Raw genomic sequence first — 17,916 nt, forward strand, 5'->3', positions numbered from 1 at the left:
ATACATTCAAAATCCTTCCTTTGTTGTCACAGTGCTATGTATTAGTCCCTCCCCTCTCCCCAATGACACATTTGTCTTCTTTGGGATGAATAAATTCTACTTGGTCCTGTTCCCCAGCTTGTCACTGGTTTGGAGACACAGCTCCAGGGTTTTAGGAAGACTCAGCCTGAGATGACCCAGATATTTTAAGGGAAGCCAAAACAACAGAGTCATCATTTTTTTCCCCCTGAAGAATCTCAAAAGTTTTATTATAACATTAGTGGCAAATGTTGGTGTTTTGATCCAGTATAGTGAATAAAAATTTTTAAGCTTGAGAAAAAAAATATTCTGCACTCAATTGCTTTGGAATCTATGTGTTATCACCAACTTCAATCTATAAATGAACAACCAGACTTGCATTTCCTAGAATTGACTAATGGTCTCCATCTCTCAGTAGACTTAGTTCAGGTTGTGCTTCTGCTACCTCCTTCCAGTAAGGATGCAGCAAAGGCAGAGTGCCGCAGTCTGTCTGGGCACAATTCAGGAGCCACTTGTCAAAAGAAACTAACTTTATTTTTAGAACTACAAATGCCAAACAAAACAGCTCCTCAGGAAAAAAACCCTCAGAGCCCAACTGCCACCACCGGCTTCCACAAGCCTCTCAGCCCCACACCAGCCTCTCAACCTCCCACAATCCTCCTGCTCTTGAGGCCCATTGGCTGGGTTGCATGGGCAGAGCCAAAGAAGTCCCCCAATGAGCAGCTCCGTGGAGGAGCCAATCAGCTAGATGTTGCTGGGGCCGCTGTGAGCCAATCATCAGCCGGCAGCTGGAAGTTTGCTGGCAGCTGGAAGTTTGCTGGGGCCCCTTTGGCTGTGGCTCTCAACAGCAGAGAAGAGACCTTCTTCTCTATCAGAGGCCAGAGGTGTGAAAATAAAAAATTCATTTCTTTTTGGTGATAGATGTAGTCTATCAGATAAGTAGGATGAGAAGTCCTTGCATGATGCACTCCCTTTTCCCAGGCTGTTTCAAAAAAGTGGGGGTGGCGAAATGAGTATGACTCAATGCTCAGGGACATCCACCCATTTCAGGTACTGCACCATATTTTTTAAGTTTGCAACATGCTCTTCCAGGGAAATGTGCCGCTTGGGATTCTCATCTTTTAGTGCACTATCATTGGCGCCAAAGAAAATTGTAACTGCTACTGGATTGTCCACACTATTCCCTTTCCTGAGTAGTCTTGGAAGAATAATTTTGGCCCACCTGGTATCTTAACCTGACTAGTTTGTCAGCCAACGAGGCTCCCCATCCACCCTGCTGAAAAGAAAACTGGGTGATGGAGACTTTGAAAAGCAACACTTGAGCCAGGCCAGAGAGTTCCCACTAGCTCCCCACTGCACACACACTGCCATAGTATTGTGGGCCTGAATGATCAGTTTTCACAACTTTGTACTTGACAATTTCAAAAGGCCAATGCTACTTTCTGAAAAACAGAAAGCACGTGAACCTAGCCTTTCTTTGTGTTGGCAGAGCCGGAGGGCTAGAAAAAGACCTTGTTCTTGTCCCTGCAAAATGTGCCTCCTTGAGAATGCTACTCAACCCTGCCCAAGCTTCAGGGATGTTATGCGTAATTTTACCCACTGAAAGGCAGAGGACACGACCTTTGTTCTCCACACGTCTCCTCTGGGCTAAAGGTCATGTGAGTATTCTAACTTGAGAAACACGACCACCAGATTGATGATTGCAAGGTAGATTTGGGGTCCTATTTAACTTTTGCAAGGTAGATTTGGGTCCTGTTTTCTTCAAATACCCGCTGCCCACAACATACAATTAGCAATTTTAATAGCCATCGTTTACTGAGCAACTTATGGGCCTTATCTGCCTGGGGCTCAAACTTGTGCAGCAGTGGTTATGAGGAGAGAAGGCAGGGTGTGGATCTCCATGGACTCCAATGGACTCCAACTTTTGGGAGGAGGTGATGTCTCTGGGTCAGCAAGCTCTCTCTGGAAGCTAAAGAAGAGAGGATGACCAAGTCTTTGAGATCTTTATCTCTTCTTTATTGCCCTTCTGATTAAGCCACAGTACATGCGCAACTTCCAGGCAGAGACAGCCGTTAGAATTCAGTGTCACTGAAAAACATTTCAGTTTTGACAACATTTCCTCTAATGCACCTTCGGATGGGAGCTGCTGAGCTGAACCAAGCTGTTTGGGTTATGGGTGGAGAGGAGCACCAGAAAATTATCTACACAAGGAAGCAGGAGTGTGGGGAAAGGTGAGGGGGACGTGGGGGAATGGCTGCCTTTTTAAAAAAATTTTTTTGCTACTGGGGATTGAACCCAGGGATGCTGAACCACTAAGCCACATCCCCAGTCGGGAAACATGGGCTATGGATGTAGCTCAGTGGTAGAGACCTTGACTAGCACGTGCAAGATGCTGGGTTTGAACCCTAACATTGTTAAAGAGTTTTTTAAAAAAGAGTAAACCAGTAAATATGTTATTATAAGTTTTGTGAGCCTAAGAAATTAATAAAATTTGAGAAGCAGGTTGTGGGAACCCTAACAGGTAATCAAGCAGTAATTCAGGTAAAACAACCTAAGTGGGACTTGCAACTGGAGTCTGAAGGGTAGTGGGGGGCAATCTTGGGGATAAAACTCTCATCTTGTGGGATCTGATGCTGTCTCCAGTTAGATGGTGTCAGAAATGAGTTGAATTAGAAGACAATCTATTCGCTGGTGCAAAATAGATTGTTTACTTGAGGTGAGCAATCACGTGTGGTGTCAGAAGCAATCTGTGTTGTGAAAGTGCAGGGAGAGAAACTGAGTTTGAGAACCAGAATGAAGCAGCTTTTCAGACAAAGGATCTTGCTGCCAGGAAGGATTAAGCATGGGACAGGCAAAGAGTCAATAAGCAATAAAGCCTTGCTGATTGTTTGAAGGGCAGGTCCAATAATTTCTTCCTTAATAAAAAGACTACAGCTCTAAGTCTGAGCATTTACACAGAATTTTCCCATCCATTGTTTCATCTTTGTTCCCATGAAAACCCCATAAACTATGCACAGTAAACTTAGTATGAACCCCACTTAGAGGACATGAAACCAATGTTCAGTGACCTGCCCAATTTACAAAGCTAAGAAGGGCAGGGCCTGGGCAGGGATCCAGCCTGACTCAATTTGTCCTCATTCTTCCAGGCTCCTTGCCATCCCTATCATTTACCTCCCTGCCTCCTCTCCCATTCTCTACCATCCCAGACTTCAACATGAAATTTCAGTTTTCAAGTCCAAGTGCAACGGAAAACACATCATGGCCAGAGAGCCCCTAAGCCCTTTTGTATTTTGCATATATCTTGTTTGGAGAAGTACAGTCTTTTAATATTTAAGGGACTTGGTCTCTGTAGACCTGGCAAGATGTGACTTAGTGATACATCACAGACATCCAGGAAGTAAACCATAAGATAAATACCTCCCTCTCCTCCCTCTGCCGTCCTTATGATCAAGTTGTCATGGGAAAGTAGCTGGAGGTGTAGTCCCCTGAATAAGTACAATATTACCATGACATTTGTTCCAAACTACGTAAAACAAAACACTTCATAACCATCCAAGTATATCTGGAACTCCCCATGCATGTTCAAGGTAAGCATTTTGGCTCAGGTCTGTTTAACGTTTCTATCAGAAACTTGAGTAATGTGAGAAGAATGTCCACAGACTGTGGAGATGACAAAATCTGGAGACATGACTGATTTCTGCGTCACAGAGAGGAGAAGCAGCAATGCTAGCAACGTCAGGAGGCTTCAACATCACACGTGGCTTCTGTGTGTGTACAGATAATCCATCCAAGCCACGGCTCTCATCCGGGGCCTGCTCATTTCCAAGGAGAGTCCTGTTCTTCGTATTATGACCACATTCTGGACCTGAGTATTGTTCAGGAGCATCGCCGTCTCTAGGAGCAGTTTTCCACAATTCCAGGTTATGCTTTCTGCCTCTTTCTCTTACACCTGTTCTGAACTTGTCCTCTCCCTGTTTCCACCCGCTTCCTTTCTCTTCTGCATTAGTGAATGTCACCACTTCCCACCTGGGGCACCATGTCAGAAACTTGGACTTGCCCTCCTTTTCCTCTTATAACCCCAGAATGTCAGAGTGGATCAGAATACGCCACCCCAGAAACATGCCACTTTGGCAGAAGGATTGTTTTGAGTTGAAGGTAATAAGGCAGCAAATGCAGAAAGAGTTCTGTCCCCTCTTCTTTTCTGCTCGAAAGCAGGACATAAAATTTCCCTTTGTGAGGGAAACTAATAATAGATAAGGGTTATTTTAGTAAGGTTGGTTTGTGCAGACCCATCTTAGTCTCCAGTGATAAGTGATGTCCACCTAATATAGGGCTCCACTTAGGGCTCAGGCAGAACCTTGAACTTCACCCTTGTTGCCCTCTTTCCCATAGAACCTTTAATTTCACAGTAGCCATAATGATAATCATGAGCAACTTTCACTGAATCCTTGTTATATTCCAGGCACCATTTGAAAAGCTTCAGGTGTATTAACCCATTTAATCCCTCATGGCTACACCATGCGGCAGACTTTGTTACCATCTCCCTTTGAAGGATGAAGGAACTCAGAGATGCAGCTAGGAATGGTCAACTGGAATCTATGCTAGAGGCACCAAAGCCCCTTGCCTCCACTTGGGACATTTCTGTCAGGTCTCGCCATTGCCAGAGCTTTCTGTGGAGCTCTGTGCTCTGAACTCTTCCCTTAATTGCCCTTTCATCCCACCTGTTGTACCTGTGATATTTGTTTTTTCTTATCTTTTAACCTGTAGAGTATAAACTCAGAGGGCAGGGATTTCCTTGTTTATTGTCCTATCCCCAGTAAAGGGCCTCGTTCCAACTAGATGCTTAATAAATATACGACGACTGAATAAATGTCTGGAAAAATGTCACGAGGAGATGATTAAAGATTCCTTAGTGTAATTGAATTGTATAGCTGAACAGGAACTTAGAGCTTAGCTAGTCCTGGGGGTATTGGGGCTGGAAAAAAGCAAATTTAGGAAGGATATAAAAGTGTCTTCAAATATTTGAATAGCTGCCAGTGGGAGAGAGGCTGTCCCTTGTGCTCCTGAGCCAGGAGTATCAATATCGGTCTAGAGAAGGAGGTGGGGGAGAACAAAAAAAGTTGGAGAGTTGAAAAATGTTGCACAGAAAACTGCAAAAAAAGAAAACTCAGCAAATCCTTCTGTCTGGTGGGACTTGTCACTTGGTAAGTGACAGAGTGAAAGAGACCTGTTTTGGCCAGGTGGAAATTTGAGTCATAGGAAGGCTGGGCTTGGCTGACAACGAGAAAGAATTCTCCGTCTTTTGAGGGAGAGGGTTACTCAACAGAGCAGAGGTCACATCCTTTTCCTGATTTTGGATGGAGTCTGATGTTGGGTTGTGGGGTGGGACAGAGGTCCCTCAAGCTTCTGCATGTCCTTAGAGCCAGGGGTGTTTTCCCTGTTCCCTCAGTCTTCCCCCTGCTTCCAGTTCTCTCTCCAGAGTCATGTGGTCCTTGAAGAAACAGACTCCTTGTCTCTGGGCCCCTGAGCTTCTTCCCAAGACCAGACAACATGGCCACAGGCATTGGGTATGGAGTGGACCTTCAACTTGCCCTTCTGGCCGAAGGCTCTCACCTTCTCTACCCTAGATTTGGAGAGTGGTGGCTGCTGATGCCTCTTTCCACAGCTCTGGAAGTGGCCTCGGTGGAAGGAAGGTACCTTACTCAGGCCGAGGGTTCAGTCTCCCTGTGGGGCCCTCCCAATCCCATGACAGATCTCTGCTGGAAGCACCAAAGCCCCTTGCCTCCATGTGGGACATTTCTGTCAGGTCTTGCCCTGTCCAGAGCTCTCCCTGGGCTGAGCCACTGTTGCAGCTGCATCACCTGCTGTTCCTCCCTCTGCTCAGTCCTGCTTCCCTCCTTCCTGAGGGGAGTTCCTGAGAGTATTAGCCAACCTTATTCCTCTCCTGAGGATGTTGTAATAAGCATCACAAGCTGGTGGCTTAAGACAACAGAAACGATTCTGTACAGTTCTGGAGGCTAGACATTTGAAATCAAGTTGTTGGCAGAGCCACGTCCCTCTCTAGGGGAGAAGTTCCCGTGCCTCTCTCCCAGCTCCTGTTGTTGGCAGCAGTCCTTGATGCTGCTTGGCTTCAACATGTGGCATTCCAAGCCACCTTCATCCAATGGCATTCTCCTTGTTTTTGTGTCATGTCCACATTTTCCTATTATACCAATATCAGTCACGTTGGATTGAGAATGGCCCACCCCACAGCAGCCCACCCTAATCCACTATGAATGCATCTTGGCTGTATCTGCAACTACCCTGTTTCCAACTAAGGCCACATTCACAGGTAGGGGAGATAGGACTTCGAACTCTCTTTTAGGGGGACACAGTTCAGTCCATTCTAACAAACTACCTGCTTGCAAGTCTCCCTCTCAGGATCTGTATTCCAGGGAATCTGATCAGTGACCCTATCTAATCCCTAGTTTTCTCGTGATTTTGAATTCTAAACCCTCAGCCACAGTTGACCTTCAGCTTGTTCTCTTCTCTGCGGTGTCCCTTCTTATTGGAATTCCCTTCCACCAGGATATCAGAATGTCTTGTCCCCTTCTGTCATGGCCTTTGTTTTTCCTTCTAAGTGCCTTATAGGTAATAACCACTCTGGGTGGTCTCAGAGAGCACAGCCCATTCGGAATCAGCGTTCACAGACACTCTGACTTACACAGCATGCAGCTCATTGCCACTGACCCATCCACTGATACGTATTCATTTCTATCCACAGGTATGTCTGTCCTTTGCAGGGACATCAGAGAGGATCTATGCATGCCCTCTGGAGTGAAAGTTGAGGTGGAGGATGGGGGCATTTGGGTGTGCCAAATCAGGGAGTAAAGACTATTTTATTTAAAGACTCAAGTTCTTTCTTTCTTTCTTTCTTTTTAAAAAAATCATCAGAGTAATTCATGTGCATTAAAGGAAAGTTGGAAGATAGGGAAATACTAGAAAAATAATTATTTTTTATTTTTAATTATTCCCTCAAACACAATAATTTTAAACATTTCTCTATTTTATTTTTTCTATATTTTATTTTTTTTATGGCCAAGATCATCCACCTTATATTCTGCTTGTTTTCATTTAGCACTATGTCAAAAGTCTTGATAACTTTATTGGTTATGTAATCCCCAACAAATGCACAGGCTGCAATTTATATAAACCATTTGCTTGTTGTTGGACATTTAGGTTGTTTCTACGTTTTCACTATTTTTTTTTTTAAAGAGAGAGAGAGGGAGAGAGAGAGAATTTTAGTATTTATTTTTAATTTTTCAGCAGACACAACGTCTTTGTTTGTATGTGGTGCTGAGGATCGAACCTGGGCCGTACACATGCCAGGCGAGCGCGCTACCGCTTGAGCCACATCCCCAGCCCCGTTTTCACTATTTTAAATGGTACTTTTGTGAATCTCACTGTGCCTAATAGTTTCTTTTTCTATATTTGAAATTTCATTAATATTGATTCCAAAAGGGTGATGCTACAAGTGTGATCAAATAATATGAACTTCCCCCAATAATCTTTCTTTTTCTTATAACAACAAAGAACATGTCATTGTGCACATGTTGAGGGGGGAAATGGACTTTCTATCCCCAGAAGCTTCCAAGTTCTATCCTGCTTCAGGATCTTTGCACCAACTGTGTCTTCTGTTGGGAATACGCTCCTCCCTGACTTTCCCACAGTTGTATACTTCTAATCTTTCAGTCTTAGCTGTTACCTCCTTAGCTAAAAGTTAACAGTCAAGAGGTCTTTTTGACCTGAAATCCAGAGACATCAGTCACCTGTCTATCAGATCATTCTGTTTAAATTTCTTGTCATGATCGGCATCTGAAATTCTTCTTGTTTATCTGCTTTTTTTCTGTCTCTCCCCATGGTAGCAGAATGGACGCACCACAGACACTTGTGGGGATAAAACACTTTTAGGTCACAGGGCTGCCCCCTCCGGACCTCTTCAGGGGGGGTCTGCAGCACTTACTGGAGTCAGGGAGGTAAGTCGACCTCCCCTTTCTCACCTGTGCATTTGCTCTGGTCACACAGAAGCTGACTCACTGGGAGAAAGATGAAAAAGAAATGTGAAAACAAAGAAATGTAGCATATGAGGAATGGTTCAAGATATTAGATTGGTGTTACATAGCGTTTTCTTCAAGGTTAATTTAAATTTAACTTGTAATTTTAATTAAAGGCTCACTAGTTTCTTTTAACAAGGTTTGTAGTTGGGGGTCATTAACACACAGGCTTCCTGGTTTTGTTCCTCTTTGTTGAACGGCTTTGGTCAACACCTTTCCAGGTGTACGGAAAGACCTTTTTTCCAAGTAAACTAAAGATACAATCGGCATTCTATATACTGTACCAGGTCTGTTCAAAGATAAATACTAAGTGAGGTAAGGACTCAATTTTAACTGCTTAATAAATGTTTAAGCAGTATAACATTTACTAAAATGTCAAATATTGACTAAAGCCAAGGTAAATATTACTTAAATTAGCAGTGTATCTGGGAAGTCAGAGAACTGAAGAAAACAGATGGTGATTATGGAAAAACTTAAGAAGACGTTTAAAACTCTCACTTGAGAATTGGCATCCATTAAATAAAATTTTTAAAAAAGAAAAACTCTTTTGAGGGCTGGGTCCAGAAGGAAGACTATAGCAAGGATCTAGCGGGAAGACTGATTTCCTTACAAAATTCCCAAACTGGTCATACTAGACATGCTAACTCTCCATGTTTAGTCCTTGCATGTTTATAAAGTCATGTGAGTTTCTTATCCACATATCTGGACTCTCATAAATAAAATCTTTTTTTTTCTTTTTAAATTCAAAGTATTTGGAGGAGTGTAGTATTAGGACTATTCAAAGAAATCATCAGCCCAGCTAAAAGTTAACAGTCAATTGGAGAGTCAAACTGACTGCTGCTATTGTCAAAGATGAAGCTGGACTGAAATCTTGGCATTTTGTCTGTCTTAAGATTTTGTGAATTATGTCCATGCTTGGCATAGTATCATGGGCACAAGGAGCATTCAGGAGCACTGGTTTAAGGAATAAATGGCTTTATATGCACTTTGTGTAGATCTCTGACCTATGGAATCAAGCCATATTTTAAGGTTTTATATAACTCATTGTTATACAAGTTCTTCTGCCAATATTGGGCCATAGAATATAAAAACCAAGAACTTGAGCTCTGGAGCAAGACAGCCCAGGTTCAAATCCCTGCTCTGCCCTCTTACCATCTGGGCAATCTCAGTCAAATTCCTTAAACTCTCTGTGCCTCAGGATCCCCATCTATGCAATGGAGATAATAACTCTAACCTAATTAAGTTGTTGTGAAAATTGAGTACACACGGCCAGGTGCAGTGGCACACCCCTGTAACCCTAGCAATTCAGGAGGCTGAGGTAGGTATATTGTAAATTCAAAGCCAGCCTCAGCAATTTCACGGTCTCAAAAATAAAAAAGGCTGAGGGTGTGGCTCGGTGGTTAAGCACCCCTAGGTGCAATCCGTAATACCAAATTAAACCAAACCAAACAAACAGATTGAGTGCACAGAAAACCCATAGCTGTGTGCTACATGGATAGTGTCTGGTACGGTTGCCCTCCGTGTGTTCCTGCTTGTGCTTATGGCAATGTATACAAAGGCAAAGACATAGTCATTGTCCTTTAGAGCATATGGTCTGAATGAGCACTCCACTGCCCTGTTGTCAGGGACTAAAATGTTCTAACTCCTCTATTATTGGTATGTAACTTGTCTGCTTTGTAATTGCCCAAAAAGGGAGGAGCATCTGCTGGGACGAACTGGGCAAGGGATCCACAGCCAGGACCCTGTCCAGATCCAGGAGCCTCATGGGAGCTGAGTCATCATCACTTGCCAACCAACAGCCCAGCTTCCCCTTGCCTGTGGCAGGCTTGGCCAGCTGGCCCCTCCCTGGGTGCCAGAGAACTCATTTGGACAGCATCGAGGACTATATTCACCTCATTCACTACTGCCCAGTAGGATCGATGTGGGTCTGTTTAAGACTTGATTTGGGGTCTGAGTGGTCACTCTAATTGGCACTTATCCCCCCTTCAAAGCAGGGTGGGAATCTCGTACACTAAGTGGGGTTCTGCAGGGAACTTTGTGCAGGAGCTGCTGCTGATCTGGGATAATAGTAGTTGGTGACAGCCTTGCTGAGAAGAGCTTGGAAAGAGGCACAGGCTTGGAATCAGGTGGCCTCAGAGAAACTGAACAGGGCAACTGAGGGTCCAGGCATAGAAGGCTTCCCAGAGGAAGTGCTTAGGTTGAGCCTTCGAGAGTGAGGAGCAGTTTGACTGGTGGGTGGTGGGAGGAATGCAGGCTTGATTTCAGCAGAACTGCAAGCACTTCAGTTTGGGGGAAGTTTACAGAAAGGAATGGGCAGAGGTGAGGTTAGGAAGGGATCAATCCTTGGGGCTGGTAGGTCTAAGAACTCTATACTTTGGTAGGCTTTTTTTTTTTTTTTGTCTCGTAGTTATTGGGACCTTTGGAAAACTTATGAAGTAGCCCCCCAAAACCATTTTTATATATTTTATTTTTATGGTGCTTGGGATCTAACCCAGGGTCTCATATGTGCTAGGTAGGATCTTTACTACTGATCTATGCCCCCAGTTCAACCTTGGTTAATTTTGATACAAAACACAAGCTTCACACCATGTGAAGATGAAGGCAGAGACAGAGTGATGTCTCTGCAAACCAAGAAGCTACCAGATATCAGAAGAGAGGTCAGAACAGATCCTTCCATTGCACTATCAGAGGGGTTCATGTCCTTTCCAACACCTTAAGTTTGGACTTTGGCCCTCCAAAATTGTGAAAATTTTGTTTGAAGCCACCTAATTTATAGTACTTGTTACAGCAACTCTTCCAAACTAATAGTGGCCGATGAACATCCAACGGGAGCTGTCTAGGAGATGTACAGGTGTAGAGTTGAGAAGACGAGCTACATCAGTGATGGAATCACCCGTCTTCACAGTGGTGGACATGCATCTTTTCTATCTGACCATCATCCTTCTTTTGGATAAATACTTCCACTCAGGGTGGTCTCAGGAGACGGCCATCCTCTCCAGCTTGTAGTCTACTGCAGGAAAAGAATTTAGCAAACACTCAAAGAGAAATCAAAGCAAGGAGAGATAGGAGATGGTCAGAGAAAGCATGTCCTGGCAGTAGTGAGTCCTGGTTTCCAGTTCCTGGGGCCCAAATTCGTATAGATCTTCTAGGAATTCTGTGACCTACTTTTTCAGTAGCCTCCTGAGCTATGCGAGGACTTATATTCTTCATTTTATTCTGAGAGTTTGAGGTATCACCTGCCTTCAAAGGAATATAAGTGTTAATCAAAATCATGAGAGTGTTAAGGCAGTCTATGTAGCATTGAAAAAAGAATAAGGTGAGAACAGAACATGGGAAACTCTGGAGGGAAAGAGGTTAAGAAAAACTAATAGAAGAGACACTATATAGGAAATCGGGGGGAAGAGTGATGTCTGATTATAGAAGGGACCATACAACAAGGAAAAAAAGTGTCTCACACAGTAGAACTTGAATCAAGTTTAAGAAAACAAATTCTTGTTATTTCACATAGTTTCTAAGAGTCAGGGTGTCTGCTTTCCATTGTTGTGACAAAATACTGGAGATAATCTATAAAAGGAAAGAATTGACTCATAGTTACATAGGTTTCAATACATAGTTGATTGGCTCTATTGCTTTTGGACCTGTGGTGAGGCAGAACATCATGGCTGGGAGCATGTGGTGGAGCAAAGATGCTCACCTCATGGGGCCAGGAAGCAAAAAGAAAGAGAGGAAGGAGACTGAGTCTCAGTATGCCCTTCAAGGACACACCCCCAATGACTTCACTTCCTTTCACTAGCCCCACCTCCTGAAGATCCCACCAAATCTCCACAGCACTATCATCTTAGGACCAAGTCTTCAACACATGAGACTCTGAGGGAAACTTAAGATCCAACACATAATAGTCAGGAATCCAGAAGCAGTTTAGCTGGGTGGTTCTGGCTCTGGGCTTCTCATAAATTTGTGGTCAAGTTATCACTCAGGGATTCAGCCTCTGGATTAGTGCTAGAGGATCTACTTCCAAGATGACTAGTGGCTGGGGGCTTCAGATCCTTCCTAGTGGACCTCTCCCAGGGACTACTTAAGTCACAGCTGTCTCTGTATAAATGATCTAGAAAGTATTAGAATCTTTTTATAACATAATCTTGCAAGTGATAGCTCATCTTCTGGGCCCTAGTTCGTTCACTAGAAGTGAGCCACCAAGAAAATCCCACTCTCAGATAAAATGAATGATACTCTTAAGGGAGAAGAATCACAGAATTTGTGGATACAGACTTACAACCATTTCAAAAAACTTTGAGTGATTTCTGCCAGAACCATGTGAAGGAAGTGAATAGAGTGAAAATCTAGCTCAGTAGTGAGTGAGGAAGAAGCAAAGTACATCCCTGTTTCTAGAAACTTGCTCTGAGGAAAAGTTATGACTATTATTGCAGAAGGAGGGGTAGAGGAAAAAGTTTTTAATTGTTAGTAAAAAAAATTTTTATTTGTTAACATTGGGTCTGTTATCTTTATATATTTACAGTCCTCCAAAAATTAACAGGTTGAAGTCAATATGAGTTAAATAAGTTTAGGACTGGGAATGCACTTTCCCACAGAAACCTCTTCCACAGGAAATGAAGCAACCTCATAAAACTTTATAAAAACTTATTCGCTGAACATGGTGGTACATGCCTGTAATCCCAGTTACTCTAGAGGCTGAGGCAGGAGGATTGCAAGTTTGAGGCCAGCTTGGGCAACTTAGCAAGACTCTGTCTCAAAACAAAAAATTAAAAGGACTGAGTAGGTAGTTCAGTGGTTAACACCCATGAGTTCAATCATAGTGCCACAAGAAACAAAACTAATCTATTTAATCCACATTGACTCTACAGCACAAGATTGTGCCAGTGTTATGTAGAATTTACCACAAAGTAGAGCTCCCTTTTGTGTAGGATCTGACACCAGGTAGGACCGTAAAACCTATTTCCACAAGGATCCCTCAAAGCCTCATTATGGGGAATGACCAACCACATGGAACCCATTTCAGGTAGACCTATTCATGATAGACCTCGTGTTTCTGGGTTTCTGGGGAAAGTCTGTGGTCTACCAATATCTCTCCCTAAGAAAATGTCCTTTCAGCGTTCCAGCAAACCATTGACTGGAGCACATCTCTTATCTTATAGGCTCCAAGTGCTACATTCCTGGGCTTGGGTCCTTGGTGGGACTGTACCTTCACAATGAGGAAGAAGAATGAAATTGCAGCCTAAGAAGAAGGAAAGAGGACATGGGAAGTAGTATTGACATGATTTGAAAACTTTATGTGCTTAGCATTTTGAGTCTCACTATAGTCGGGAGAAGTGGATCCATTTTTAAAACTGAAGAAACAGAGGCATGTCTGTATAATATTGACCAATTGTAGAGACACTTAGTAACATAATGACAAGTTATCAGGAAAGCACTTCAGTTGGTGGTGTGAGGGAACCCACTCAACCCAGCTCATGGGAGCTGATTGTGATGTGAGTTCCCAACTCTGTATCTGGTAGCTTGAAATTGTCCACGCCCACAGCATTTGCACCATGAACATTGACACAGAACATGGAGCCCCTTTTTTTTTTTTTTGGTAACAGGGATTGAACTCTGGGCCAGTCAACCACTGAGCCACATCCTTAGCCCCATTTTTGTATTTTATTTAGAGACAGGGTCTCACTTAGTTGCTTAGTGCTTCACCATTGCTGAGGCTGGCTTTGAACTCGAGATCCTCCTGCCTCAGCCTGAAGAGCCACTGGGATTACAGGCATGTGCCATCGTGGCAGGCAAAGCTTTTTTTCTTTAATATTTATTTTTAGTTTCAGGTGAACACAATATCTTTATTTTTATGTGGTGCTGAGGATCGAACCCAGTGCCTCATGCATGTTAGGTGAGCACTCTACTGCTGAGCCACAATCCCAGCCCCCCTTGGTTTCCTTTATATAGAATATTATTGCATGTTTTCCTATAAAGTATACATTTTTTTAATGTTTATTTATTTTTATTTTTTTATTGGTTGTTCAAAACATTACAAAGCTCTTGACATATCATGTTTCATACATTAGATTCAAGTTGGTTATGAACTCCCATTTTTACCCCAAATACAGATTGCAGAATCACATCTGTTACACATCCACATTTTTACATAATGCCCTATTAGTAACTATTGTATTCTGCTACCTTTCCTATCTTCTACTATCCCCCAAGTATACATTTTTTTATGGCTGTCTTAATTTTATGAAAAGAGGATAGGTAATGTATGTAATCTCTTGGCACTTAACTCTACCAGTTATCATTCACGAGACTGTTCAGATCTATCTGATTGTTTGGTTCATTCTTTTTGCCTCCCGTCTAAATGTTTTACCAAGAGCATTTTGTACATTTTAATAACAGTTTGTTTAAATGTTTAAGGATTAATGCAATTATCCAAAGGAATATCATGTATATTATAAATAAGATTTATATATTAGTTCAGTAGGAAGTGATACTGCCCCTTACCTCTTCTGAACAATCTGTATATTCTGGATGTTCTATGTCCTGTCCTACACTTTTTTTTTTCCTTTCTCTTTCTGATTTCTAATCAATTAGTCAAGCTTAATGGAAGTATTATATACAGTATAACATACCAGGAACAACTCCAAGGGCAGTATAACAACATTCTTCATGAGTTGTATAAAGTTCGCATTTTAAAGATACCAAGGAACTTTTCAACTTTCTACTGGATAATGCTTTGTGAGGCATTATTGATCTTACCGCAGTTGAGCATCCAGTTTTAGTTTCAGGTGAACACAGTATCTTTATTTTTATGTGGTGCTGAGGATCGAACCTAGTGCCTCATGCATGTTAGGTGAGCACTTTAATCTACCACAGTTCCCTAACCTACCCACTCCATCCTAACAAACCAATAGTAATAAATTTTTTCAGGCCACAAAAATGATCTTAACTCTTTCATTTGCCATTTAACATGTGTATTTGGTGAGGTACACAGGAATGTTCTTCATTTATAATTCAAAACAGCATTTGACAGTGTTTTATATAAATCATTACTAAAGAAATGGTTCCTGATATAGATGGCAACAGTGAAGAGAACTGTCTGGAAGGACTTTCTTGGGCCTCTAGACTTTCCTCAGAAACCCAGTTGCTGTAGGCCCAGTCTCATGACCTTCACCCAGGGAAAAACCTGGGGCCTCTCCAGGCTCCTGAGGCAGCTCTGCTCTGAGGAGACACACCCATGAGACATGGAGACTTTCTGGTTAATGCTCAAAGGTGAGAGCTGGCTCTCTTCCCTTAGAGAAGGCATTTAGGATGGCAAAAGATAAGAAGTTTCTAGGAAGAAAACAAATGGGAAATGGTGAGAAGATAAAGGACCTCAGATAAGAGGCAAATGAGAAAAGCATTTTCTGCCAACATGGTGAAAAGTGAAAGAAATAAGTCAGCTTGCTTTGTAGCCAGGATGAAAAGCAACTAGGCAAAAAGAGGTTTGGCTTTTGCCATAGAGAAGGTTTGTAACAATGAGGAAAAACTCAAGGGTTAGCCATGATATTGGTCCAGGGATATTCAGAACAAGGTCTATGTAGATGACCAGAAAGGACACCTGTTCCTGTGGTGGGAGTTCAGAGGCACCTTGAGAGCTTTCTCACCCCCAAGTGCCCTAATTGCTCAGTTCTCAACCTTCATAAAGGCCTCAGGCTGAGGGGGACGGTGGGGCAGAGATCTGGCCTGCCCTCCACTGGCTAAGTTCTGCCCACAGGCTGCTTCTAGCAGGCAGAGGGAGAACGTTTGCAAGGGGTCACTGTGCCCAGAGGAGGCCTCTTTCTGATCACTGTAAAACTTCCCAATTCCTGAAAGATAATCCATAAAGATCAGGCCATCCCTCTTCACTATATTTCTTGTTCTCTGCATTTATTTCCCCTTTAACTCTCTGATGTTTAGTAATGTTTCACTAAAATCTCACACAGTAGGGCAGCTTCTCAGAGCATTAAAGAGTGGAATACCTTTGTGCCCATGGAAGCCTAGGCAGGCAGTCTAGTCTGGTGGGCCTAGTGTGGAGATCACGGCATAGCTGAGGCCATGGCTTGGTGGGTGGGAACAAGGACAGGTTTCAGCCCCCACTTGTCCCTCAGAGGGCATCTTTCCCCAAGGCCTACAGATTTGCTTCCAATCCTGCAGTCTGCACCTTTGGTCTCTGACCAGAGGAATGGATTTTGGTGTAAAGCTGCCGATCGATCATTCCCACCTCCCTGTGATTTAAGTTTTGGAATCCATCCTGGACCCAGACTTTGGGAGAGGCCTGAGGGAAGAACAGGAGACCAGGCCACTGTAGGGGAGCTTCAATCTACTCTACAGTTTTGTCCAAGGTAAGTCTGAACCTAGAGCAAGGGAACGAGGAGAGAAGATGATTAAGGAACCAGGGACTGATGTCTTTCTTCTGTCGGGAACTCAGCAAATGGCTAAGGCTGACCATGGGTCACCATGGAGAATGATCAGACCAAGGCCTGGAAACAAGCCAGCTCTGGGCAGGTTAGGACGGCACCACCCAAACCAGGCTGTCTGGGAGTTTGTTTTTATTTTTTTCAGGGTCTGGGTTCTGGCCCAAGGCCTTGCACATGTTAGGTAAGTGCTCTACCACTGAGCTATGTCCCAGCCTTCACTGTATTTCTTGTTCTCTGCATTTATTTCCCCTTTAACTCTCTGTTTTGTTTAGTAAAGTTTCATTGAGATCTCACACAGTGGGGCAGCTTCTCAGAGCATTAAAGAGTGGAATACGGGGTCATGTTGGAGCAAGGGAACACAGAATGAGTGGAGGCTTGTATCATCCTGACTCTCTCTGTCTGCAGATGGTCCTCTGACATTATTTTTATTACAAAAGGGTTATTCCAGCCCCATTTTCAGAAGGAATGCCTCTTTCAGGGCTCAGTGGTGCTGTGACATCTTGTAGAAAACTAGGAGAAGCAGCGATCAATGATTTCGCTCAAAGGTTTTGGGGAAATTTTACATTACTTTTTAAATAATCAGATATATCACAGAGCAGAACACAAAATTCATAGGGATTTTAAATATATAATACAGATCTAAAATAAATTTTAAAAAACAATAAAGAAATTTTAAATTAGATGGGTGCAGTGGCACACGTCTGTAATCCCAGCTGCTCCAGAGGTTGAGGCAGGAGGATGGCAAGTTCAAAGCCAGCCTCAGCCAGCCTCAGTGAAGCCTTAAGCAACTCAGGGAGACCCTGTCTCTAAATAAAATGCAAAATAGGGCTGGGGATGGGGCTCAGTGGTTAAACATCCCTGGGTTCAATCCCCGGTGATATATATATGTATAATTAAGTATTATATATAATATAAATATTATACATTAGTTAATATAATGCACAATTAATAATTAATATATAATTAATACATATTAATTAATACATATATTAATTAAATACATTTCTATCTTCTGGAGGGCAGCCCCCATACCTACTCTCAGGTTTTCTTGGAATAGTCAGTCATTTGCTCTTTTTTGCTTTTGAGAGAATTTCAACAGAAAAATTTGAGGAACTTTAAAGGCTCCCACAGAAGGAATGAGGTAACCAGGCAGTGAGAACTGTGGAGGACAAGGTTCTCAAGCTCAGTTTGGATATCTGGAGAGATGGGGCTGGATTATTGAGGTCAGCTGACTGAGATCCTGAAGGGATCCAGCACCTCCCATCAGAGCAAGTTCTGAATTTAAATGAGTAGTTATGGTGCCAGGTTAGTCCCTGGGACTTCACATGTAGCCTGGCAATTTCAGAATGAGAAAAGACTTATATTCCTTCAGGGCC

At 42.9% G+C, this 17,916-nt stretch overlaps 1 pseudogene; it reads right to left on the reverse strand.

Moving 5' to 3' along the window:
- Positions 1–364: 364 nt before the first annotated feature.
- LOC144365864 (isoamyl acetate-hydrolyzing esterase 1 homolog) lies at positions 365–1,389 on the reverse strand (annotated as a pseudogene).
- Positions 1,390–17,916: the final 16,527 nt, after the last annotated feature.

This window comes from Ictidomys tridecemlineatus, chromosome 8 (assembly GCF_052094955.1).
Source record: "Ictidomys tridecemlineatus isolate mIctTri1 chromosome 8, mIctTri1.hap1, whole genome shotgun sequence".
Lineage (NCBI taxonomy): Eukaryota > Metazoa > Chordata > Mammalia > Rodentia > Sciuridae > Ictidomys > Ictidomys tridecemlineatus.